Source organism: Triturus cristatus, chromosome 11, assembly GCF_964204655.1.
Source record: "Triturus cristatus chromosome 11, aTriCri1.1, whole genome shotgun sequence".
NCBI lineage: Eukaryota > Metazoa > Chordata > Amphibia > Caudata > Salamandridae > Triturus > Triturus cristatus.
The window spans coordinates 781,423,847-781,449,709 of record NC_140594.1 but is presented as its reverse complement, the minus strand read 5'-3'; positions in this window follow the sequence as shown (position 1 = coordinate 781,449,709).

Genomic DNA, 25,863 nt, shown 5'->3' with positions numbered 1-25,863 from the left:
CGCAATATCATCAAAGACACACTAGCGCGTGTTTCCTTAACTTAGCGCCTGTTTCCAGCACGCCTAACTTCGCATCTCTAATGAGATGCAAAGTGGGTGTTACTGGGCATACCCCTGACGGACTACCTTGTAAAATATCATGAAATGTACATTGCGATATTTACAAGTATGCCCACGCATTTTTGCTGACATTAGTTTTTGGCAAAAACCGCGGTTTTCGCCAGAATCTAACGTCTGCAAAAATGCAGACTTAACTATACCCAACAATGGGGGTGGATTATGCTGATACGACCGCAGGGTCGTATCAGCAAGGTTATCGCCATTTTCCATGGAACATCGCTGGAAAATCAGCGATGTTCCATGGAAAGCACTGCTATCGCTGGGAAATTATCGGCATTGCGCTATGCGTTGTTAATACAGCGATAGCATGGCAATAATTGCCAGCGATAGCCGGCGATAAAAAAAATCTCGCTAAGAACGGCCAGCGATAATTATCTCTGCCGCTTGATAATATGCCCCTCTGTCCGTAGAATCTGCACGAAAACATCTACTCCAAAGTGTTGGTGAGGGCTTCCCTGATGTTTTGAGTTTGTATTAATTTCTCCCTTGCCTGGCTGACACATCCCCACTGCCAAGAAGAACTACTACTCCTTTCTGATAACTATAAAATACAACACCAATACACAAAATGATATCCAAAAATGTGAATATTTCCTTAAGAAGAAACATGCTGCTACTTCATCTTTATTTGCTTTTTGGACCTGTGAAATTAAAATATTGTATTGGCAAATAGTGCTTAACATAGTCTTGGTTCAGTTAGCATAGATAGGCCACATTAACAAGAGTGCCTGCTACATTGCAGTAAAGTGCATGTTTATTTCTTATTCAGAATCTGCCCTCTTTCCTGAGTTTTATTTGTTTTCAGAACATCATTGAAATTCAGCTGCAAACCATCGCTTCCTCAAGAAGGGACGTACTTATGTAGCAACATTATGAAGTTAAGACCAAAACGTTCATTAACATTTCCTTATTGTAAATGTGCAGAAGCTGTTATATGTTTTTTCATTAATAAAATGTATGATTTCTTTTGTGTAGCAAATAAAGTTTTTAACAGACATTGAAAATAATCGAAGGTACCTGTTGTTTTGAAATAAATAGTGTGAGTGGTGCTCTCCAAGTGACATTGTTCATAATGTCCATTTAAGTAAGATCCTGCTGTGGTTTAATGTGTTTTCTTTGTCCAGAACAATATAAAAGACATGCTATTTGTCTTCTTAGGCTGTCAAACCTTTCTGCTTGTTGCTTAGAGAGGACTCGATAGTTATTTCTGTATTTAGGCCCTTTGCTATTAATTTGGGTTATTTTCAAATGCTGCGACTACTTAATTTCTTACAGGACAATGAGATTTTGCATTATTATATTTAGGTTTTATGCTAATTCCCTTGACACTATTGACTTTTCCTTTCTGTGGCGATACTATTATTTGCATAAACCTACTGAAAAGTAGAAAAGCCTTATTGTGCAGGTTTTCTTAATGGTCTTGAGAGAGCTTTAAAGCTCAGAATTCTCCCTTTCCTGCTCATCGACCCTCCTTAATTAAGTGGGGTGGGGTGGGGCATCGACAGACTCAACAATATGTGACCTTTAGTGCTCTATCCTTGAATAAAGATTTTCAATACAGGAGAAGGGCTTGGACTGTATGGCATCACAGGATGTATTAGAAGAACAGATACAACTTGTATGCAGCACTGTTTGATAATTGCCATCAGTTGCTCCTATGGGTTCGGTGTTTATGTTGGCAGCCAGAAAACGATACAAGTTCATGGAAGGGAGACCCCTTTCAGAAAGCTCTTCTCTTCAAGCTCACATTTTAGGGCCAACACCTCTTTTGCCCCTGCTTGGAGGAACTTGTGAAACAAGTGTCAGAGAAGCAGAAGTTGATTATTCATTTTTTTTTTATATCACATTTTATCCGTTGTATGACTGATAACAAAACAATAAGGAACAAAAGTCCGGACCGCATGGCCCACGTTCAAGTGCAGGGCGAAACACAAGGTAACATTCTGTGTCACATATGCATTAATACAGTCACTCAACCGATGACGGACAATCACACATAGCATAATGCAGGTTTCAGGAAGCTGTCCCTTACGGTACCAAGCCGCCCTAACACTCCATGGGCCCTATAAACCTAGTCCAGGTGCCCCAAACTCGCTCATACTTCTTCGGGGTCCCCAGTGCATTAAACACCAATTTCTCCATTGCTGCACAGGTGTGTATGCCCTGGGACCATATGTGCATCAGTGGCACCTGCATGTCTCTCCAGTCTCTGGCCAGGTCTCCTTTGGTTTTGGCCACCAGGTAGACCATGGCAACAAGGGCTCGGAAGGCTCGTGTCTCCTCCAGTGTGTCCATAATTCCCAACAATATGACCTTGGGGCCCAGAGGCAACGGCAAGCCCACTACCCACTCAATCTGATCATTGACCTCCCTCCAATATGCTTGTGCTACCAGGCAATCCCACAATGCATGATAAAGGAAACTTGCGGAGTAGCGGCACAGCAAACACTCTGGCCCCGAAGCCCATCCCATGTGCCACAGATGCACTGGGGCATAAGTAAATCCCATGAAAGTTCTTGAACTTGATTAGGCGGAAGCGCATGGATATGGCTAGCGTCCTAGATGCCTTCCTAACCTCATCCCATTCCTTGTCATCAAGAGTCCCAACATCTTATTCCCACCTTGCCCTTAGGGTCCACAGGGGATCTGGCGTATTCACCACCAAGGATTTGTATAGCCTTGAGAAACCCCCCTGCCCAGCTCATCGGTCACCAGCTTGCATTCTAATGGGTCGAACAGCGGGCGCCTACCCAGCCTCTCTTTATAGCCCTCCAGAGCATGACGTAGCTGTAGGTATCGATAGAACTGCGAGGAATGCAGCCGGAATACAGCTGTCAGGTACTAAACAACTGCATGCGACCCTTCCTCCACACGTCTACTAGCGTGGAGACGCCTATGAGGTCCCAGGATTGAAACCCAGCAAGGCTTGCCATCTCCGATAGCCATGTCCCATGCCAAAGAGGAGTTGTTCCAGTGAGAGTACCATAGCACTTCATATAACGGATGGCCGCATAGCAGAATTAGATGGGGACCTGTGTGATCAGCAGCAGCGAGTGATGGGGTGCCCTTCCCTATAACAGTGAGAGTAAACCATGGGGATGCAGCAGGTCCAGTTCTAGCTTAACGCGGAGTCACCCTAGTCAACGCGGAGCCAGGCGTTAATGTTAATCAACTGGGAGGCCTAATAATACAGTTGACTATCTGCCAACCCTTGTCGTGCTTCAAATGGAGGGAGCTGGCACTTCTCAAAGGACACTCTAGGTGTCTTTCCCGCCCATAGGAAGCTGGTGATATGTGCCTGTAGGTTGGTGAAACAGCTAGTGGGATCGGGTGAGGATAATGCTGCAAGGGGTGCAGGAAACAGGCAATCTTCACCATCTTAAAGAGCACATCACGGTCTGCCATTGAAAGTGGCAACCTAGTCCATTCCTCTATGTCCCGGTGAACCTCAGTCAGCAGTAGGACCACATTTAGTTCACAGTATCTCAATGGGGTAAGGTCCACTGTCATTCCTAAATATCAAAAACTGTCCTCCGCTACACGTAACTGGTGGTCTACCCTCCCTATCAATTATCCCGGCACAGGGACCAGCGTTGTCTTTCCCAGTTGACTCTGAACCCTGACTCTTCTCCATAGAGCTCCAGGATCTCCATAAGCAGCAGGATGGTTTCACTAGGTCTCTTGAGAAAGAGGAGTATTTTATCCGCGTACAGCGACACATAGTCCTCTGCTGCTCCCCTTCACTCGAAGCCACCCAGCGTGGCAGCAATCCTAATAAAGTCCGCACGTGGCTCCACTACCAGGACAAATAGTAGCAGGGAGAGGGGACAGCCCTGCCTTGTGCCCCTTTCTATCAGGAATTTGGGGGACACAGACTTGAGTACAGTAGGGACAACCAAACCGCATTCTCTGAAGGATCGCTGACAGGTAGGGCCAATGCATCGTATCAAAAGCCCTTTCGATATCAACCCGGAGGAGTGCAGCATCTCCTGGTAGTTCATCTACATGAGCTAATTCCAGGTGAAGGTGTGCAGAAAGTGTCTAGTGCTCCTGCCCGGCATGAAGCTGTTCTGGTCTGTGTGCACTACCAACTAAATCACCATCAAATCACCATGGCTATGTGGGATACCAGTACTTCGGCTGGAATTTTCACCTCTAGGTTTATAATGGTGATGGGGTGGTAGGACCCGCACTCCTGTGGGTGCCTACCAGGATTAAGAATGACTGCAATAGTTGCTCCCCGAATGTACGGGAGGAGAATTCCCCGGGCAAAGGCATCTTTGTAGAGCTGCAACAAATGTGGGATCAACAGGGCAGAGTAATTCTTATATAGTTTCAGTGGGAACCTATTTGGAACAGGGGCCTCTCTGGAGGGCATAGCTAGGATCTCCTGCTGTATCTCTTCTGCAGTAAGCTGAAGATCCAAATCTTCACTCTCTGAGACTAAAAGCGACTGTAGAGGCAGGTCATGAATGATGGGCCTGTCATGCTCCGGGGTGGCAGGAACCCGACTGGCATAGAGGGCCCGGAAGTGAGAAGCAATTTCACATGCCAGGAAGTCTGCGCCTCTGAACGTCTTACCCGCAGCAGTCCTTAGCTCTGTCACCAGACTGCAGGGGTGGTTCCCTTTTGCCAACCAATAGATCAACTTCCCCGCCTTGTGCCCCAGTTGATTCACCCAACCCTGAGAATGGAGTTGGCTCAGCCTTGCCGAATCCAAGAGGTACTGACGTACTGTCAAGCAAGCCTAGTCCATTCCGCGCTGCTCTGAAGTAAAGGGGAGGACCCCCAACACTTGCTGGAGGCACTCGATCTCAGACTCTAGTAAGAGTAGCTCCCCTCTCTGCGCTTAGTACGCCCGGCTATGGATGAAAAAGACTGCCCTTGCAGGACCACCTTGAATGCCTCCAAAAGAGCAGTGGGGGAGGAGGATGTGCCTTTGTTGAGGTCACAATAGTCAGTGATGGTCTCCCGGATTTCCTATGCAAACTTCATCCTCTAACCACTAGGTGTTTAGTCGCCCCAACCACTGTTTACCCCAGCATCTTACCCCAATTGCCAGAAGCACTGGGGTGTGGTGTGAGACAACGCATGAGGATACAAGACTGGGTGACCAACCCACAGTTTGATGAGGGGAGAAGAAAATAATCTAGGTGGGAGGAGGTGCCATGTGGGTGGTAGTGATATGTGAATTGTAACTCATGCCTATGTTGCAGCCACCAAGCATCCACCAAACCAAGCTCCTCAGTGCAAGACAGGAGGCGTGTTAAGCAGCCAATACTAGATGCAGAAGTGGTGTCCATCTCCAGGTCTATTATCACGTTAAAATTTCCCCAGCAATCTAAATCCAGGCACATCTGCCGCCAGAAGCTGGGCTACTGCCTCCAGTGTGGTGCTCAGAATCTGCAATAGACACATCCCAACATCCAGGCTAGGCCCTGCCGTGTTCCCTGGATAACTATATACCACCCAGGGCACCCGTATGCATTTCCTGCATGGTCAGTGGGACCGCCTTTTGGAGCAAAAAGCCATTTCCCTGGACCCCCTTGTGTATCCTGAATGATAGTCCCTTGTATAGCCGAACTGACTGAGAAATGAGCAGTTAGTCTACTGGAGATGCATTTCTTGAAGCATGAGGATCGCTGGCCGGTATCGCCTCGTATAAGCCATCACCGCCCACTGCTTAATCCTGTCATTAAGGCCATTTACATTCCAGGTGACCATCGTGTAGTCACCTAATGAACCTACCGCTGTATCCACCAGCATCGTTGTTGTCATTGAATCATAAACCCACAGACACCTAAGTAGGGCCCGCATCTCAAAAGTGTGGAGCAAAATCATATAAGTGCAAATCAAACAACAACCCCCATTTGCTCCAGCAATCAGCAGGGGCCAAACATCATTCTCACCCCCACTCCATTCTTCCCCCCTTGAAGCATCAGGTGCCCTAGTAAACTCATAACTAAAACTCCCCAAACACCACTGGGATTTTTCACTTAATTTAGATGAACAGCTTGGCATGGCTTTCATTTGAAGCATTCTATGGTGTTAAATGTTATGTCTTATACATATTTGGAATTATTTTTCTGGATTGCGATATTTCTATACTGACATGTACCCTTGTAGGCGATTAAGTTAATATTGACTTTGTAACTTTGGGTAAGATATGCTGGGTGTAAGTTTCACTTGAATAAACAGCCTGACATGGCTTCTGTTTGAGACATTTAATAGTGCACATTGTTATGTTTTCTCAGGTTTGGAAACTGTACAGTTTGCGTAAGAATTCTTTTGTGACTACAACACAAGGCTGGAAGTTTTTGGATTGCGATCACCATTCCTAATTTGTCCATTATTGCTATAATTGGTAAGTACAATATCGATTAGTGTGCTTGCAACCTATTTTCAGCTGGGTCTCTTTCTGTCCCCCTTTTTTTATGGTTTAGTGCTCAGCAACATGCTGCTTCTGTTTCTCCGATTCTATGTTTATGCTAATCCTATATTTTTGTGCTAACCGGTTTTGGGATCCTCTAGTTATCATGCCCTTTTTTAAGCTCCCCAGGAAGCCAGGAAGCTTATAGACATGTTCTATATATTTTTGTGGGAGATGTAATACTCGTGCTAAATCCTAATGGGCTAATGTAATCTTATTTCATACTATTGTCGATGGTTGCTTAACAGTGCTTCAAGACTTTGTTAACATGTCTCCCTACACAGTCAATACTGTCTTCATGTGGCTTCTGGTAAGACTTAAAATACTTCTAAATTTTTTGTTTTTAATGTTTATATTTTGTTTTCTTTTCCTTAGCCCTGAATAAGCTGATAGAGTATTCCCCAACATTAGTGCTTCAATTTGTGAAAACTATTAGTCTTAGTGTCTGATTTTGTGTAATTTTGTTGGAGACTATAACTAAATAATACTTTTTGCTCAACTATATGGATTCTTTTCCTTTTTTCCAAATATAAAGATCTGAAATATATTACATACGAATGGTGAAATGTGTATTAATATTATGATTTCAACTCTCCACTACACCCTATATTTAAACAGCACCAGGAGTCGAGTCTCCAACAGCCACCTGCTGGTTATGACTGTCCAGCAGGACGTGTTCTACATAACGGGGGCCCTGCTGCCCAGGGCGCTTCTACTTGTCTTGTTGTTCCCAAGCTCTGTCAGGTATGGGGGAGCCCTCCATGGATGCTGATCTCATGTGCTTCGGATGGTAAGGTGCTGCCTCCTCCGAACAATGCTGCCATCTGTTCCTCCTTGTGCGCCGAGGAAGTTGCCTTGATGGGCCATCAACAGGGTCCTTACTGGGGTCAAGGGCGACTCGCGCTCCTCCACTCAGCCCAGGCACTCTACGGGGTGACAAAGATCAGTGTGCAAATGTTATGGATCATCTTGAGGTGCGCTGGAAATTGCAACATGTATGTGATCTGTATGGCCTTAAGGTTCTCCTTCAATGCCTGAAAAGTGCGCCTCTGTTGATAAACTTTCAGAGTATAATCAGGAATGAGCATGACCTTAGCGCCTCCACAAATCACCCTACCCAGCTTCAGGGCTCCCAGAGCACAGCGACCCTGCCCACAAAGTTCAAAATCTAGGCGATAAAGGGCCTCAGAGGGGTCCCTGGGGGTGGCCTGGCACCAGGAAACTATATGCTTGCTCCACCACAAAATAATTCGATAACGCCTCCACTGGGAACCAGGAGTGGATCAAGTCCATGATAAAGGTGGTGGATTGAGGCCCCTCAGTTTCCTCTGGGACCCCCATGATACTGACATTGTTCCATCAGGACCTGCCCTCAGTGTCCTCTGCTCTGGTCTCCTGAAGGACTGCCAACATCACGCTTGCCTGAACTCTGCTATCGCCATACTCTGAGCCGTGAGGGGAACGGCACTGAAACCTCGCCGATACCGGACCACAACTCCCAGGGGGCTTTGCGCCTGGAGTGCACCGGACATCACCTGAGGGCGTTGGAAGCCCGTAAAAGCTCCGAGAGCCTCCTGCAGCGCGGGACGCTCTGCTCTTCATCTTTTAAACTCGCCGTGAGGGGAACGGCTCCTTATCATCCCACGCTTCTCTCCCCCGCCATCGCCTGTCACCGCGACCGCTGTGAGGGGAGAGCGACCGGCGGGACTTCACTACCCAGGTCCCCTTGCAACCTTTCGTGAACCGGAAGGAAACCCCACGGACCTTGCGTGCCCGGAGGCGCTACTTCATCGATCCAGCCCCCCGCGACGCGGGACCGCGCGCGGGCTAAGCCCGGGCAAAGGGCGGGCCCTCTGTGGCCCTCAGAGGCACAAGGAGGCCGGGCTGGGCCACATCTATTGCCATAAAAATCAAGGTACTGTAATCCGATTGGTTTTCCAAACTATCGTGATCCACTGGTGAGGCTGAGTGGTGGACAAAGTTTTTAACACATATATACTGGTCATTGATTCCTTGAAGTATAAGCAGGGGACCTTAGTCTATTCTTTTGATGTGCCCCGACCACTCGGGCAGTGAAGTACTAAATTGTGACTGTAATTTGCGCATTTTGTGTGGGATACACTGAGAGAAGGGGGACTGTGACCGATAGGGTACCATGGCTTCCAAACCTAAAACAAGATCATCGAAGAGAAAACCAAGTACCCCATCGGTGGCCAAACAAACTGGATCGAATATCACTAATGTAGTTGGACACCTAGCCCCCCCCACTGCCATAGATCTCATGCTACGTAAGGTCATTGGGGCAGTGGATGGGGAGATTGAGCGCGCTGAGAGACGCCTCTCGATGACCCCTACAAACAACCCCCACTCACAAATACAGAGTACACTCTCGCAGGTGTTAGATATAAATCTTTGTGACAGCTCACAGGACAATACCAATGATATTTCATCTGAAAATGTGCCATGCGGCCAACTGGTATCAGAGATTGACCCCCCCCTTGCTAGGTCAGCAAAAAGACTATTTGTACCAAAACATAGACCACCTAAAAGGCGCACAAAGAATATGCATGCAAGGAAATTAAAATCAATTAACATGGGTGGGAAGACACTAGAAGATGAGATTATAGAAGTAGATGTGCAAGGTCCACTAATCCCGCCAGGATGGCTCCAACCGGTAATAAGTGACCTTCAAAAACATTTAGAAACCTTCATTATCTCACAAATAAAACCTTTAATTAGCAAAATTGATAAAATCACTAATGAATTGCAAAAGTTAGGGAGACTGAAGGAAAATGTAAATCCCATCTCTATTGGAAACCCAACTTCAATTGAAACCCCCTCCTCAAGGATATTACCCATGAATAATAACTGCACAAGCAATGAGCCATGTACTATTGCCCAGGTTCATGTGCCGCCTAAAACTATAGCCCACTCGCAGAACAGAGGCTTTATTGAAAATGTGAAAGAACCTAGCGCTAGACCCCAGGTTCCGCAAAGTAGGGCGCAGACGTTGTTAGGGCAGGTCGTTTCTCACAGCCAGGTAAATAAACAACAAAAAGACTATGAGAGCAAAGGAGAAACTCTCCCCCCACCTCGTGTAAATTTACCCCCCCAAACAAGCCCCTATGGTGTGGTACTTGCTGGGGTGCCTGAACTGAGGATGGGTCAAAAAGAGCCATACTTAGATTTAAAAAACAAGATTATTAATTGGCTTAATATACACAGACCGCTCCGGGGGCAGGAAAGGGGAGAAATTATTCACGTGAGGAGAGTATCATGGCTGGGGACCAGAGAGAAGGATATTGAGGGGGACTGTGTCATTGTAAATTTTAGGAATCCGGGTCTAGTGGAATATATATTGGGTAACTTTAATAAAAATGTAACTAGTACTGTACAGGCTATGCCATTAGGTTATTTCTATCTGAGAAATAGAAACACATATCCCTTGGCCCAAAATCAGGGAAGGAGGGAAGGAGGAATAGACGATTATAGGAAAAGAAAACCTGAATATAGTCACTTCTCATCACTGGATCTGGATGGCCTGCAGTGGAAAAACAGATTCAGTCCCCTTCAATACCTGGACGAAAACGACTGACTAACCAACCCAGATATACAACCTGTGGGGAAAGAAACTAGAATGACCAGGGATAACATTGACTTAACTCCTACAGGAAGATATACACCGAACCCCCAGGAAGGCTCCCAGCAAAATCAGAATGGGGAGATACAAGATACCCGGCCTGAAGAGAGAGAGGCAGACGCTCTCCATATTTGTGATTCAAACTTGATAGGGAAACAGGGGGGAAAGGTGAAAATCACATCCTGGAATATAGCAGGTTTGGCAGGAAAAATAGCTAATGCAGATTTTAGAAATCAATTAAGGGAATCCCATATAGTAGCTCTACAGGAGACTTGGGCGGTTGAGCCCGACCTCTATCATTTGGAGGGTTACAAGCTATTTTTTGTCCCTGCACAAGAGAGTAGGGCAGGCAGAGCTAAAGGAGGCCTAATAATTTATGCTGATATTAATTTAAAGGGGAGATGGATAGTGCCATCCTGGACCTCAAAAAATTTGCAAGCAATAATATTTCATGGCTATGGGATGAAGGTACAACTATTTAATATTTATAACTCAGGCTCAGGAAGCGGCACTAAAACCGTGCTAGAGGAACTAGACACTAGATTACAACAGGAAGCCGATTCAAGGAAAGGCGGTGTAGATCCATTTGTCCTCTTAATGGGAGATTTAAATTGCCATTTATGCCCATATTTAACCTCAGTAACCACGGACTGGGATCTTTGTCCAGTTAGTAAAGGGCCACACTTCGAGCACAGCTCGGAGGGTACATCACTTACAAAATTAATAGGTAGTCACTCATTAGTGCATACCATGGATGTAGTAATCCCAGGGCCAAAGGCTACCTTGGTACCAACTTTTAAAGGCAGGGGATGTTCGTCTATTATAGACTACATCCTGATAACTGCCTTTGCCAAACAATGGGTGGGGATGGTATGCACTAAATGGAGTCCCTTTAGTGATCACAATCCCTTATTTATAGAAATACTCTGCAGGGGTTATGTTGAAATGAATAAACAGCTAGATATTATCTTACAGCCTTCAGATCAAGGAAGGCGCTTAAAATGGGCAAAAATCAATGCCTCAGAATTTTATATTGCACTGATAGTAAAGGGGAAAAAGTGGGTTGAAGAATGTCTAGATTTTAAAATAGAAGGAGCTGATTTAGTATCTGCCTTCAGCGAACTAACTAAATTGGCCGAAAAATTATTGGAGGCGAAAGGTCCTAGAAAATCTGGGACCCACCCAAGATGGTTTGACGCAAGTTGTGCACGAGCGTTAAGAAATCTAAAATTAAGCCTTAAAGTAATTCCAAGGGACACAGTGGAAGTGGTAAAGTGTAGGAAAATTTATAACATTAAGATCAAAGAAAGGAAGGCTTCCCTAAAAGCAGAACTATGGGCTGACTTAAGAGAGGCCGGTGAAAACAGGGATTTTACTGAATTCTGGAAAATCATAAATAGGCCCTGTTTTCACGACCAAAATGCCCCAGTTATTAGCACAAATATCCTCCCGCAGCAATGGATGACCCACTTCGAGAGCCTTTATAACCAGTCTAAAGATCCTAAACATAAAGGGGAATGGGATGGTAATAGGAGCTGGGTGCAGGATTTTACACTCTCCGAGATTATCCAGGCAATTAAAGGGTTGACTCCAAATAAAGCCCCCGGGCCTGATGGCACCCCCCCAGATTTGTATAGAAGTAATATTGACTTGTGGGCCCCAATTTTAACGAGGGTGTTAAATGCAGCTATCAAGACAGGACTCCCTAGGTCGTGGTCCACCGCCTTAATTGTACCTATTTTCAAGAAGGGAAATAGGGACAATCCTCAGTGTTACAGACCCATATCACTGATCGACGTTTCTGCCAAAATACTGGGGCGGGTGATCCTAAACCGCTTAATGATCTGGACAGAAGAGCACCATACAATAGTGGATACCCAGTATGGTTTTAGAGCAGGAAAGTCGACCAGTGACCAATGTTTAAATTTATACCTTTTGGTCGCTAAATACACCAGAGCGAGCAATGGTACTATATATATGGGTTTTATGGATCTGGCGGCGGCCTTTGACAATGTAAATAGAATTAAACTTTGGGAAAGGATGAGCACTTTGGGGATTGACCAGGGACTTATAAGTATCCTAAGAGAATTACACTGGAACACCACAGCCAGGGTTCGCTTTAGTATGGAGGGAGGGCAAACTGACTCCTTTCCATGCTCTAGCGGAGTAAGGCAGGGATGCATTCTTGCCCCCTTCCTTTTCTCACTATACATTAATGACCTGGAGTCATGCCTCATAGCCCGGGCGGTGGACTGCCCCAAGGTACGGAAGCGTCAAATACCGGTACTATTGTACGCAGATGACGCGGTCCTGCTCGCCCGGACACCGAGAAGTCTCCAATCTCTGATCAATGGATTTGTGGTCTTCATGGAAAAATTAGATCTGTCCGTGAATTTGACCAAGTCCTTTGCACTGATTGCAGGCAAAAAACCCATCAAAAAACCGGTGTTTAAAATCGGGACTCATACCATGGGCATTGTAACCACCTTCCCATATTTAGGTCTATTACTTGATGGCAAGATGCAATTTGACAAATTACTAGAGGAACACTGTACTAAATTGGCTTCCTCATGTGGTGCAATTATGAACTTTGCACAGAGGCTGGGACGTTGGTCCCCAGAGCAAATAATGAGCTTGTATCGCTCAATAAGCACAGCCAAAGCAGTATATGGAGCCGAGGTTTGGGGCTTTAGGGATGCCAAACAGTTACAATTAGAGGAAGACAAATTCATCCGTAGAATCCTCAAGATCCCACACTCAATACCAGCTGAAATTGCCCATTCCGAACTCGGAATTCCGTATATTGTAGATCAGGTCAAGATTAGACCGGTCTTGGCTTGGCTTAGTATTTGGGCTAACCCGGAGGCTGTATTAAGCCAAGAAATCCTCTCTGACTGTATACAAATGGACAAAGGGATGTCAATCCCTTGGCTGAATTATGTTAAACTAACTTTAGAGTCCGTAGGTCAGCACACCCTTTTTAGCACCCCTGCATTAATCACAAGGAACAATAAATTACAAATCAAAAGACTGTTGCTTGACAATTTGGAGAGGCTTAGGGAAACTAAAGCTTTTGCACTAAAACGGTCAGTGGTAGCACACTCCTTAGTTAAAGAGGCACCGGGTATGGAACCGTACCTATTTCTGATGTATAATCACCAGGATAGGTTTTTAATGTGCCGTTTTAGGCTCAATTTGTTGCAAAATATTTTAGCTTATCCGTCTGGTTTTACTGCAACTATTGAGCAGAAGGGTGCCTGCGGCTGCGACAACATGTCTCCGCAGGACACCCTTCATTTTGTATTACTATGTCCATTTTATTGTTACCCAAGGCGTATGTTTCTGGTTGAAATCTTAAAAAATGGAAAATATCGGCATGCTAAAATAGCCCTCCTGTTTTTACAGAGAGCAAATGATATGCATACCTTATGTTCAGTAATAGGTTTTCTAAAAGTGGCAGTAAGACTAAGAAATACCAGAGACTAACCTATCATGAATAATATATTGATTCTTTTTTTTTTGTATTTTAACAGGGTGATAGATGGTTAATTTTGATATTGATGTGATAAAAAATCATGTATGTTTCTGTGTTTTAAAATATGTACTTTTTATGATGATTTTTAACCATCGAAATAAAGAATTAATTGATTGATTGATTGATTGACTGCCAACAAGGTCCAGAGAGTCTTGTAGTGTCCTCCACCTCAGACAGCGTCCCCTCCATCTCCAATACTTTCTCCACTATGTTTCTAGGCTCTTGGTGGATAAGGGGCAAGTCAATTCTGAGGTCACCAATTTTGCCATCCAGGGACTCTCGAAATTAGGTAATAGCCTGGAAGATGAAGGCGTTAGAATCCTCTTAGGTGTACCCAGTGTGGTACCAGCACCACTGCATTCCCTACAGTCCACAGCAGGCTTGGTGACTTATCAATCTTCCCCTTGCCCATCACACCACAATTGCACACAACTGGGGGAAACCAGGGCTCACCCCAAACAGGACTCTGCCCTCAGGGCACAAAAGGGGGATACACTTAATCTCCAACACACTGACTGTCACGTACCCAAGACAGCCAGGTTACGCTGTCTGGTGGATGTCCTAGCAGTCGCTTCTATGTCTTCTGGGTCACGAACACCCAGGGTGCAACCTCCTCCATCAGTTCACAATCTTCGGCTTCCCTGGAGAGTCCAGTCACCAGGCAGATCAATCACACCCCCCACCTGCGCCAGACCTTTGAGCCAATTTCCCTACCCTCGGGGATCACCATGCCATCATCACCCCCAGCGCCCAACACCTTCAGGGGGGAACCGTCAACTCGTCCACTAACACCCAGAGGCCCCCTGATCACTCTCTGGCTCCGTAATGGTGGCCTCATAGGCCATGCCCCTGCTCCACCTCTTGACTCTGCTCTCAGAGATCACCACTGCTGTGCTCCCATGCAGAGCCTCCTCACTAGGTTCCTGGACCCTAGGGTAAACCGCAGCCTGCCCCCATCGTGACTTCGGCCACCGGTCTGTGCATTGCCTCGCCAATGCCTCTGTCACCTTGACCTCACCAGCTCAGCTGCCTTGATCAGTGTTGGCTGGCCTTAGCTGGATCGTGCAGGGGGCCTTGGCCAAGCCTGCAGCGTGCTGCAGCTCTTAGGCATAGCTGACTCCCGGCCTCTGTCCTCTGGCATCCTTTACTAGCAGCACAGACTCACCTCTCTCTCCTGCTAGGCCACTGAGTGGGTTGCTGCCAGCCAACCATCCGCGTTCTTTAGCTTCTGTCCACCCTCACGGCCTCTGCAAAGTGGTCCAGACCCTCCACCAAATGGCACCACAGGAAGGGGCTCAGCAGATGACCTGACAGCCTCCAGGGAAGACAGGAGTTGACTCGAATCTATTTGACCACCATTTTGTCCGCTCACCACCCTCAACCCAGAGATTTCATCTTAGATCCTGTTCTCAGACATGGCAATGACTTTCCACAAGTATCTTCCCCCTTTTACTGTCCCTGTATATACTGGGACTTTGAGTTTCTGTCTGCAGGAGGCAGGTGGAAGTAATTCTTAAACAGCATATGAGAGAAAAGCTACAGAGGCAGTTGTGTCTGGACAATGTGAGAGATGGCTATGCCATCACGTTCTTCTGGATACCGACTCCTCTATCGATGTTGCTCCATTGCTGAACATCCCCTTGGTGTTTCATGTCCTTCCAAGGGGATCCAATTTTATTTTCTTCACATAGGGCAACTATTACAGTAAAGGAGGAACAAGAAATGGGTATTTTTTCAATTATATTTTTTGCTCTGAAGTTGTCTGAAAATGGCAACCAGATCATAAAACTCAAAATAGCAAAAGGCTTTAGGGTATGTTTATGAGGGGATTGTGCCACCGGAAATTCACTTTTACCGATGTTCCAGTGGTGCAATGCCCTGCCCCATATTTACAAAGTGGGGTTAAGCCACTTTGCGTGGCTTAATGCCACCTTGTAAATATGGCACCCTTTCACACAGATATCTGTGTGAAAGGGGCGTGCAATTGGTGTTGCTGTGGGCATTCCACCACAACACCCATTGCTTTTTAATGCTGCCCCAGATTTACAAGGATGTGTAAATCAGAGCCAGCGCCAAAAACCAACGCCATGCAAAAGCAGGTGTTAGATTGGTGCAACGAGGAGAAATACTTTTATTTCTCCTCGTTTTTGCTCTTTCTATGTGTGCTGCATTCTATGTGTGCTGCATTGCATCATGATGCAAGAGTGCCTGTGTTGCAGGGGTAATTCCCTGCAACGCAGGCACCCTTGCACTAAGGTGCAAGGGTGCCTGCGTTGCAGGACAACATCCCTGCACCGCAGGCCCCCTTGGACTATGGTGCAAGGATCTGTGTTAGCGCTAGGCATCTATTTGTAGTGCCAGTGCAAGAGAAAACATACGGTTGCACCGTATTTCTGTAAATAAGGTGAATCCCTGCATTTTTTAAATAACGCAGAGCTGCAGAATTTGCTGCAGTGCTGTACTGCCCCATTTCCATGTAAATATACCCCTTTGTTTGGTTGATTCCGTTCAGGATGGTTGACTTTTAAGGCATCTTTCAGTCTGCATACCCTTGTAGACTTCATGAATTTCATTGAAATGAGGGATGTGTATTTTAATTTCCCATTCTAACTGCACATCAGTAATTGCTTCACCTAACTCGTGTATCAGTTCCAATATCTCTTCTTCAGAGCAAGTCCTGGCATAGGTCTTGACACCATGGGTCGCATTTGTTCAGGGATGACGCTTGAAATATGCCCTTTCTGCAAGGTCACCCCAAATTTGCATCTTCTGTTGCTGAACTTGTTTTGTTGGCTATAGGACAATGTGAACTTTACTGCTACTAACCAGTGCTAAAGTGCTTATGCTCTGCCTTTTGAACAGAGTGCAATTGACATACACCAAATTGGCATATATAATTTCAATTCAATTAAATTCAAAAATATATAATTTATTTATAAGTCCCTAGTATATAGTATTACAGGTACCTTGGGCCAGTTAATTACATGCTACAGGACTCTGTGCACTTTACACCTGCTAACCAGTGCTACAGTGCTTGTGCTCTTCTCTCTAAACATGTTAGAATTGGTATACCCCTACTTGGCACATTTAATGTACCTATAGAGTCCCAGTAGATGGTACCATATGTACCCAGGACATGTAAATAATGTCTACTAGTGGGTTGCAGCACTCATTGTAACTCCCACTAAAGTAGCACTGTAAACATGTTTCCAGGTCTGCCGTTGCAGCCTGTAAATAAACCTCTGCCAGACCTAAACCTTCTTTTTAAGTATGTATATGTCACCCATGAGGTAGGCCTAAATGCCCTATGGCAGGTGTATGGTATTTAGAAAAATAGAAAGAAGGATAAGTATATTTTAAGTTTGACATGTCCTTGCAGTGAAAACCCCCCAAAGCCGTATTTCACTGTAGGAAGGCTAGCTCTCCTATAAACAAACTCTGGTTTATATTATAAATACTTATAATGCTTAATTTCAATTTGGGAACACCTGAAGAGATGATTTAACTACTCATTTTAATAGTAATTTAAAATCCAACTTAATGGTGCAGTTGGAACTTTGCTTTGAACTTGGCTTTCTTAGCATTTTCCATACTTAAGACGTGAAATACCAATATAACAAAAAGTTGCAGCAAAGATAAACTCAAGGCACTGGCCAGAATCATATGATACATGAGATGTCTTGTCAAGCCCCTCCCCAAAAAAGTGGGTATACCCCCTTAATCAACAACACATCACACAGTGATATAGATCAGGGAGGGTCCTCCACAGACCCCTGACATTCAGCTGAGCAGACCCGTTGGACATATTGGGTTGCTCTTCTTCATTACGACTAAACTTTTAGAAGTTGGCATTTTCTCGTCCCAACCATTTGATGTCTCCAGCCTGTATCCGGGGTCAAATGACTAGATATAGCTTGCAGTAGTTTTTTGTGTATTGCTCCCTGAGAGTGAGACAAAGGAGGAATAGGTGTTGGCAGGGTTATCCATTTATTACTTGATGAGGGGAGGTGCTGGCACCTACCACATTTGCACATGTCAAAGGCAATCATGCAGAGGCAAATTCATAAAGGGTTTGACACTAGTCTTTTGTGCCCAAGGACAAGCTGGAGCCAGGGCAGTGAGGGGAGGGGGGCAGGAAATTCCATACACCTTTGGTGTGTAGACCTCTAGAACCTTCTCCTATCTCAAAGCTGGCATAAATATTGGACACTCAGTCCCAACTCTTCAGTTCACCTATGGACCTGTGGAAGACTGAGAAGGACTGCTGTGTTTTCCTGCTGCAAGAAAGACTGCTACTCTACTGTCCTGCTACTCCGTTGCCTGGCTGCCTGAGTGAAAAGGCCTGAATCTGCATCTTGAACCCATGATCTCCAGAATGACTCCAGGGGCAAGTTGTCTGGCCTCCTGATCAGAGCCTCAGGAACAGGAAAGACTTCAACCATCTTCAACACAGCACCTAGACTCTGTTTACTCTGAATCTTGCCCCCAACTGGTGCAACCCCAGTCCATCAGGGTGTGCCTGAGCTTGTGACCTTGTCCTATACAGGCGCAATGATTTCTGCTTCTAGGCACTGTTTTTACCTAAATCTTCAGAACTTGCATCTCCGGTTCTATTAAGTGCATTTTTGTTATTTTAAAGTCAATTAATTTAGTAAAATTAACTATCATCTAGGTCAGAAAATTCCCTTTCCTACTTCAGTAAGTCATTCGTGCAATATGAGTGGTCTTCACTCTATCTTAGTAGTTTGTTCCACATATATCTCTTAGCTTCCTTGTTAACATCTGATGCGCTCTTTGCACCTTGTCTTTGCCACAGATGCCAGAACTATCTGTGATGGCTCACAGAGGGAGTGCTGCAGGGCGGTGGGGCGGGGAGGGGCAGGGTGGGGGGGTAGTGGACTCCATCATATGGCGGAACGGAGTAAACTAAGTAAATAAATAAATAAAACAATTTACCTTGCACAAGCTGCATCGCCGAGATAGCGATGCAGCATGCGCAAGTTAAATAGTTTTATTTATTTATTTACTTAGTTTACTCCGTGCAGCCGTATGTATAAATATATACAGAATTCCTTACCTTCTGGCTTTTGTTCCTACTGTGAAGTGCCCATTCCTCATCATTCAGCTAATGCCACGGACAATTCTAGCGCTGCCTTAATTAAGATGGTCCCACGCAGAGTGTACTCTGCATTTTTAGTCTCAGGCACCAATTATGTCCTGATGATGATCCCCATATTTTTAACTGGTATCGAAACGTTGTCTACACACAGTCCCATAACTATAAGAAATGCTTTGCTCCTATTAATTTGATAGGATTGGTACTCAAATCATTTGTGACTAAAGCTGTTTATTGAATTTATGGTCACTACATTAATGTCTTAGCTTTTCAGTTATTCCTTGTTTTACCCACACACACCCTTATCCTTGTGTTTCCTTTATGCTATATAATTGAATAAATACTTGCATTTTTCTATTCTGTAAATTTGTTGGAATAGAAGTTATTGTTCCTCTAAGGACCACTTGTTCCTTGATGGAAATAAAATGTAAGTCCCTTGATGAGGTTAGAAACTAGCAAGACTAGTTTGAGGGTTTATGGTCTATGTTCACCAATTAGAATTTTTATCAAAATTCTCAAACTGTGGAGATGAGGTTCCTAGTCCTTTGTTAAAGGAGTTCTTTCTAAATTATGGGTTTTATATTTAAACAAAGCTTTTATAGAAAAAGACTGCTGCTGCCTGTGGGAGAACACAGCACTTTTTAAGTTTGTTGCCTCAGAGACATGGTAACTCCATATCTGACATGTACCACTTCTCCGCATTATGCTCCCAGGTCTTGTGGACTCCAAAGCTCTAGCTATAGGTGAACTATCGAATGTTAGAAGCAGGATTTTAAGCATGTCAAATGTTTGATCTGACATGTGAATCCTGCACCCTTTGTTCTACAGCAGTTCAGGTTTAGATTGCAGACCTGAAGCCATGCTGTTGGACTTGGCCCTTCTGGCAGGTTCACCCCTAAAACTTTTTGCCTTTTAATGTGACCTGATGTTAGTTGTTTTAGACCCCTAGGCACTTTAGCACGGTGTCCCCGTGTAAAGTGCGTGCACTCTGTGTTACATTTCATGACACTGACCTGCCCTCCCATAGGAATGCATGGGGAATGTGTGTGTCCATGGTAGTTCCTGATGCGTGGGGAGTGCGGGGTCGAGTTTGGTATGTGCGAACTTGTGAGATTGAATGCTGCGCGATGATGTGTGCGGCGTTACTGTGTCTAGTGTAGAAGTGCCACTTCTAGAAGCTGGCATGTCTGTGTAATAAATGTGAAGTGACTGTCTGGCTTGTGATTGGCTGGTGTGCCTGGCTCCAGGAGTCAGGATGGGTCTGCCCCAGTGGTGAGTGGAGAGATCTGCATGTTGATGAGTGGGAGGAGTACACCTGGGACCTGAATAGGGCTGGGCTTTCCCGACACAATGCTGGCTCCGCCCCCTGTGGTGCGACTGATGTCCCTGGCCTGTTCTGTGAATAGAGAGAGGGGCTGAGCAAAACAAAGTGCTCAGGAACCAGTTGCATATGGTTCGCCCCTTCCCTGCACCTTGAGAAAAAGGAAACCTTTGTATAAAAAGGGGCTGTGACCCCATGTAAAATGTTCTTCTTCTGATCCTAACTGGAGGGGGGCCTGCTCCTGCTGCTGGGCGCCAGGAGAGACCGCCACTGGGGACTGCCTCCCTGCCTGGAGGACCCTGTGAGCTGGCCCCTGGGCCCAGCCCTTGCCCCCCTGCCTACTGAAAGACTTTCTCTGGATTCTGCATGTAAGCGCCTGAGAAGCGCTTTATTTCCATTCCTAAAGAAGTGCTTTATTTTTCCTGAGGAGCGCTTTGCTTTCCACTGCTGAAGAGGCGCCTGGCATTTCTAAAGAGCGCTTGACTTTTTGTCTTTGGAGCGCTGTGTTCTGTCCCAGAAAGACTGCTGGTGGCCTGCAGCACGAAGCTGCCTCGGGTGGGATCCCCCCTTCTGGGCGTGGGGAAAGCGGGAGCCTACCCCGCGTTCTTATGCCCTGTTATAAACTTAGCGGGAGCCCACCCCGCTAATTTATGCTTAAAACCGAGCGGGAGCCCACCCCGCATCGGTACGTTGAAAGCGGGTGCCCACCCCGCGTTTTCGCCTCGTATTGGAATTATTGAATAGTGGGTGCCCACACCGCGTTGTCGTCTCAGGACGGGAGCCTACCCCGTATTGCCTTCCCAGTAAAGGATTCACCGCCGCGACCCGGCCTATCCCGGAAGTCAGGCAACCCTCAGGAGGCGGGTCACGAGACGGAAGTGGAAGTCCGGCTGCGGCAGCCTCAGCGCGACCCGAGGAGAGGCTGAGAAGCGTGACTGCGGGTGCGGAGGGCGGGACTCCCTGCGACACTGCCTGGAGCCTCGCCAGTTCACCCGTAAAGTCCCGGTCCCAGAAGAGGGACCGGGTGAAGCGGAGTCCCCGCCAGGAAGAGCCGGTAAGTGAAGCCGGCTGGGGGGAAGCCAAATCGAGGCACCACTCCGGTGCCTCCCGCCCGAGCAGCCCCGCCTGACAGAGGGCTGCTCCAACGACCAAGACGTGCCGGAGTGACCCCGCTGTTGCGGGTCGCCCCAAACCGAGGCCCGATTAGTTATCTTTTGTTCCTGTCCGCATTCAATCCCAAGCGGCCCCACTTGGCAGCGGGCGGCTCCAACAAGGCCCGTCTCTCTTTAACAAAGGGGCCAGCGACTTGGGGGCCTTGTTGATCTCGAGAGCCTACGTGGCTCCAACGAAGGGGGCCTAGTTGATCTCGAGATCCTACGTGGCTCCAACGAAGGGGGCCTAGTTGTTCACAGAGCCCCGTGAGGCTCTGACGCTGTGCATATTTGTTTTCAGAGCCCCGTGTGGCTCCACCGTGCCAGAGGGCCCGGTCTCTTTCTTTGTGATGGCCTGAGTACTTCGGGAGCTAGTGGGCTCCATGGGACCTGGTTATTTCTAGAGCCGTGTGTGGCTCCAACGTTTTACGCATTGCTTCCACAGGCCATTAAGGGCCCCTGCCTCATTGTTAACTCTCACAGCTGCTCAGCAAGTAGTGGTCAGCTGCAACGTTTAGGATGTGCCCTGTCGCTTACGCTGCTTTGGCAGCCCAGCCCTGACATTTCAGACAAAGGGCGTTTGAGCCCCTGAGAGGCCAAGTTGGCCTGGGGACAGTTTTCCTGTGTTGTGCCCTCACCTACGGTACATGGTTATTTTTTTCCTGTGTACGTTTGCGCAATGTGCATTGCCTTTATGATATTTTTTTTCCTCACTGTGTCTATGCATAGGAGACTGTTTTCCTAGTATAGGTTATGCTAGTGAGTTCATGGTTCCCTGCGTGATATATGCCTAAGGTGTTTAGGATTGCGTAGGGTGTACTTACCTTTTACCAGTGGTTACTGGTTGTGCGCTACATTTATTATTTTGTTCTACATTTCTAAAGTTACAATTGGTGATTTGTGCTAATTCTGACAGTGGTCCATGTGGCCCTGTCTCGTGTAAATAGTCCCCCGTAAATTCCGCCCAGTGCCAGTTGGCACAGTGTAAATTATGTGATTATTATCTAATGTGTTTTGGTATAATACAAAGGCTATTTTTATATATATCCTTGTGTGGAGTTCCTTTTGTGGTGGGCCTAGGGTGTTGTTGCTGTGTGCGCGCGCAAACGCTTTACACATTGCCTCCGGGATAAGCCTGACTGCTCATGCCAGCTACCAAGGGGTTGAGCAGGGGTTATCTTTGGCGTGTAACTTCCTTGCCCTGACTAGAGTGGTGGTTTCTGCCTGGCTTTGGCGCAAGCCCTAGCCAACCAGAAATCCCATTTCTAACATATGCTTTTTAAAGTCATTCATGAAGTTGGTGTAAGTCACATGGCAACCCGCAAATAACATCAAAGGGTCACTGCCACTGACGCCTTTTCTGTACCAATCTGCAGCAGCTTTGCCCAAGAGTCAGATTTGCCAGTATCAAATTAAATACCATTTTAGAGACAAGAACATATGAATTGGGATTTGTTTAGCAGCCTCATACTGCACAGAATCCGAAATTGTCAATAAATCCTGACACAACAAGGACTGCCAAAGCCAACTAGTATAGCCATGGTAAACTGGGTACAATTTAATTTATTACTGCACTGTAAGCACATGCCAGAAAAATTATAAAAATGGAAAAGTATGGCTATCTTCATGAGGAGGACATATTCTTCCTATAAAAAAGTAATTCAAGAAAAAGTAACCATTACACAGGGCTGGTGCTTCACAGCAAGCAGATGTACTAAGAAGAGTTATAGAAACCTGTTTTATGGTACATTATATGAACATTTTTTTCAGACAGAAAATGTACTCTTGACTTTGAATTACTGTAACCTGAAGGTATAACTTAACCACACAAGGATAAAAAAACAGAAGGATAAAGAACGGAAAGAAAAAAGCGTTGGAAAACCAAAGACCTGTCCTAAGATCCCTGGGATTGATGATGTCATCAATCACAGTGCAAAAGAACCAATGGCTGAAGTAGACTGACCCATTGACCTAAGTTGTAGGATGCAGTGATCCTGATATTTCTGTACCTACTTGTTATTTCCCAATCTAGTTGAAATAAACTACGCCTGTTTGGAATTATCTGTCATGCTCATAAAATGTGCATATTTTGCTCAATTTCATGTTGCAGAAATAACGTGAAATGTCTGAATTTAGGCCAGCCTGACATTTTGGACAATTGTTTGCTGTAAAGGACTGGTTCACGCAGGAATGTCTCGTGGGAGCCAGGTTCAAGCAGAAAATGTTTTGCAAAAAACATTTTGATCCTGAACCAGTCCCTTTGCCAGTATCTCAATTTACCTTTGAACGTGAGGTATGCTGTCTTGCACAGTTTACATTCAAGCTACAGCAAGGTGCCTTTCTTGTAATTTACGTGTCATATGGGGGATTTTTCCAAACATTTCATGTCATTTTAGGGGACAAAACTACACAACTTTCTACACCCTAATAAATAACTTTAACTCCCCGCATTTAAGTGCGGGGATAGCAGACAGAATCACAGATTCAGGCCTGTTGGCATCCAGGGAGCTCATCTTGAGGCCCTTAATTGGGTAATATTGATGTCAGGTATTTTTTTTCACTTGGCAACGGTAGAAGCACATTAGTACTTATAAAATATAATTTAAAAAATTTAAATATTACTTTATGAAGAGCTTTAACCTGTATCCCTGTCAGGCACCATTTGGACATGAAAGCAATTAAAAACCTAATAAGACTACCCCTCCGTGCTTCAGTGCCCGTGAGAAAGCTATGCCCAGCGCATCTTCACCAAACAGTGGTGCTGTATGTCTGGCATGCCTGCCTCCCAAGGGAGAGCTTGTCCCCCAGCCAAACTGGCTTCCTGCTGCTATTTTATATTCCACAAGCCTCAGGCAGGTGAACAAAGCAAAAAGGAGGCCAATTTACAACCTGTGGCCCAAAGGGACCGTGTAGCGCTGCTCCACAACCTGTGTCTACTTTGCCGCTTATGATAAACGCTCACTTTTCCTCATTGCTTGTGCTTTTATTCTGCCCCCAGGATACTGAATCTATCTTCTGTTGAACACTGGGGGGCATATTTACTTACAGTTCATGCAATGCAGGGCAGCAAGCAAAGTCGATTGGCTGCGTTGCGTGAAAGGGAGACAACAGAAATGCTCCAGCAGGGTCGGACTGGGAAAAAAAAAGTCCCAGGCACAGAAATAAAAGTAGCCCATGTTAGCGCACCAGTTAGCTAAAAAAAAAAAAGAGGCCCGCATTTGCAAACTAGGCCAGTTTTGAACTTGTAAAGACATGCTGTATGATCATTTTTGCAAGGTAAGGGAGACTGCATGCATTTGTGTTTGCTGCAGGCAATGTTTGTATTAATAGGAGAGAAATCAACAGTAAAAACATGCCCTTTTGGCCTTAAAACAGGCACACAAACGTCTGAAAAACAAGCATTTACAATGCAATAGGTCTCGCAATGACATTGTTTTGAGCTATTGGCATTGAAAATGTTATTGGTTTTTTTCTTTTTTCCCTTCGTGAATGGCGTTGTAAATGACAATGTCTTTTACCCCCTGTTGACCCCCGCAAAGCTCATCAGCATGTGCCCGTCATAAAAAGGAATATCTGTCAATCGCATCTTAAACATTTTGCAACAATTCTATAGTTTCACCGCGGTTCTAAATTAAATAGTAAAATAAAATGTATATTCTCATAATATTAGCACATTGAATGCATTCAAATAAGATGGTATTCTTATATTTCTCAGATCGCTTTGCATATTTTGTCCAGTCCACTATTTTCCTCCAAGATATAACCCTGAAAATATCTGCACAAAGCACCTCAGCGCCACATCAGTGGTAGTAGGCGCTATATGAATACCCATGTGACGATCTTCTCCCACGGGGCAGAACACCACCCCGGCTCGGTTCAAGTGTATTTTAACTGTCCTAAAGGATGTCAGGAGACTTTATCAAATGAATCTAAATACCAGGGATCCACACCTTACGGCATTTGCTAAAAAACAAACGTCTGCTGGAAATGATGCACGTGGGTATAGGCAGATTTCCACACATTCATGTAGAACATTATACACTAATTTTGAATAGTGTTAATAAGCGGGTGTTGTTCCAGTAGCAACAATGCACCGCTCTCAGCCTTTCATATTCACGCTTTTATGAGATGCAAACACAAATCTCACGTGTGCCTAAATCCTGACGTAAAGATTGTCTGGTACCTTGAAATAAACAGGTGAGCAGGTGCCTTACATAAATAAGCATTGATGATACATATGTCACAGATTGTGTCAGTGTTTGTTTGTGTGAAATTATGATTCCATTGACAAACTTGAGTGAAGTGGACAAACTTCACCTATGGATGAAATTTCCTGCAACATTTTCCAGCTGAAATGTGTTTTTTGTTTTTTTTCTTTTTGTTTTTGACCAAAGATTTTATTACAAAAATAGTATGGTTTAGTATTTTTTTTTCTCATTTTAAAATTCTGCAGCAATTTTTAAAATGTTCTTTGTTTTTGCTTTTTCCTTTTGACAGACGCTTTTATTACAAAAATAGTACGTTTTAGTTTTTTTTTCTTATTTCAAAGC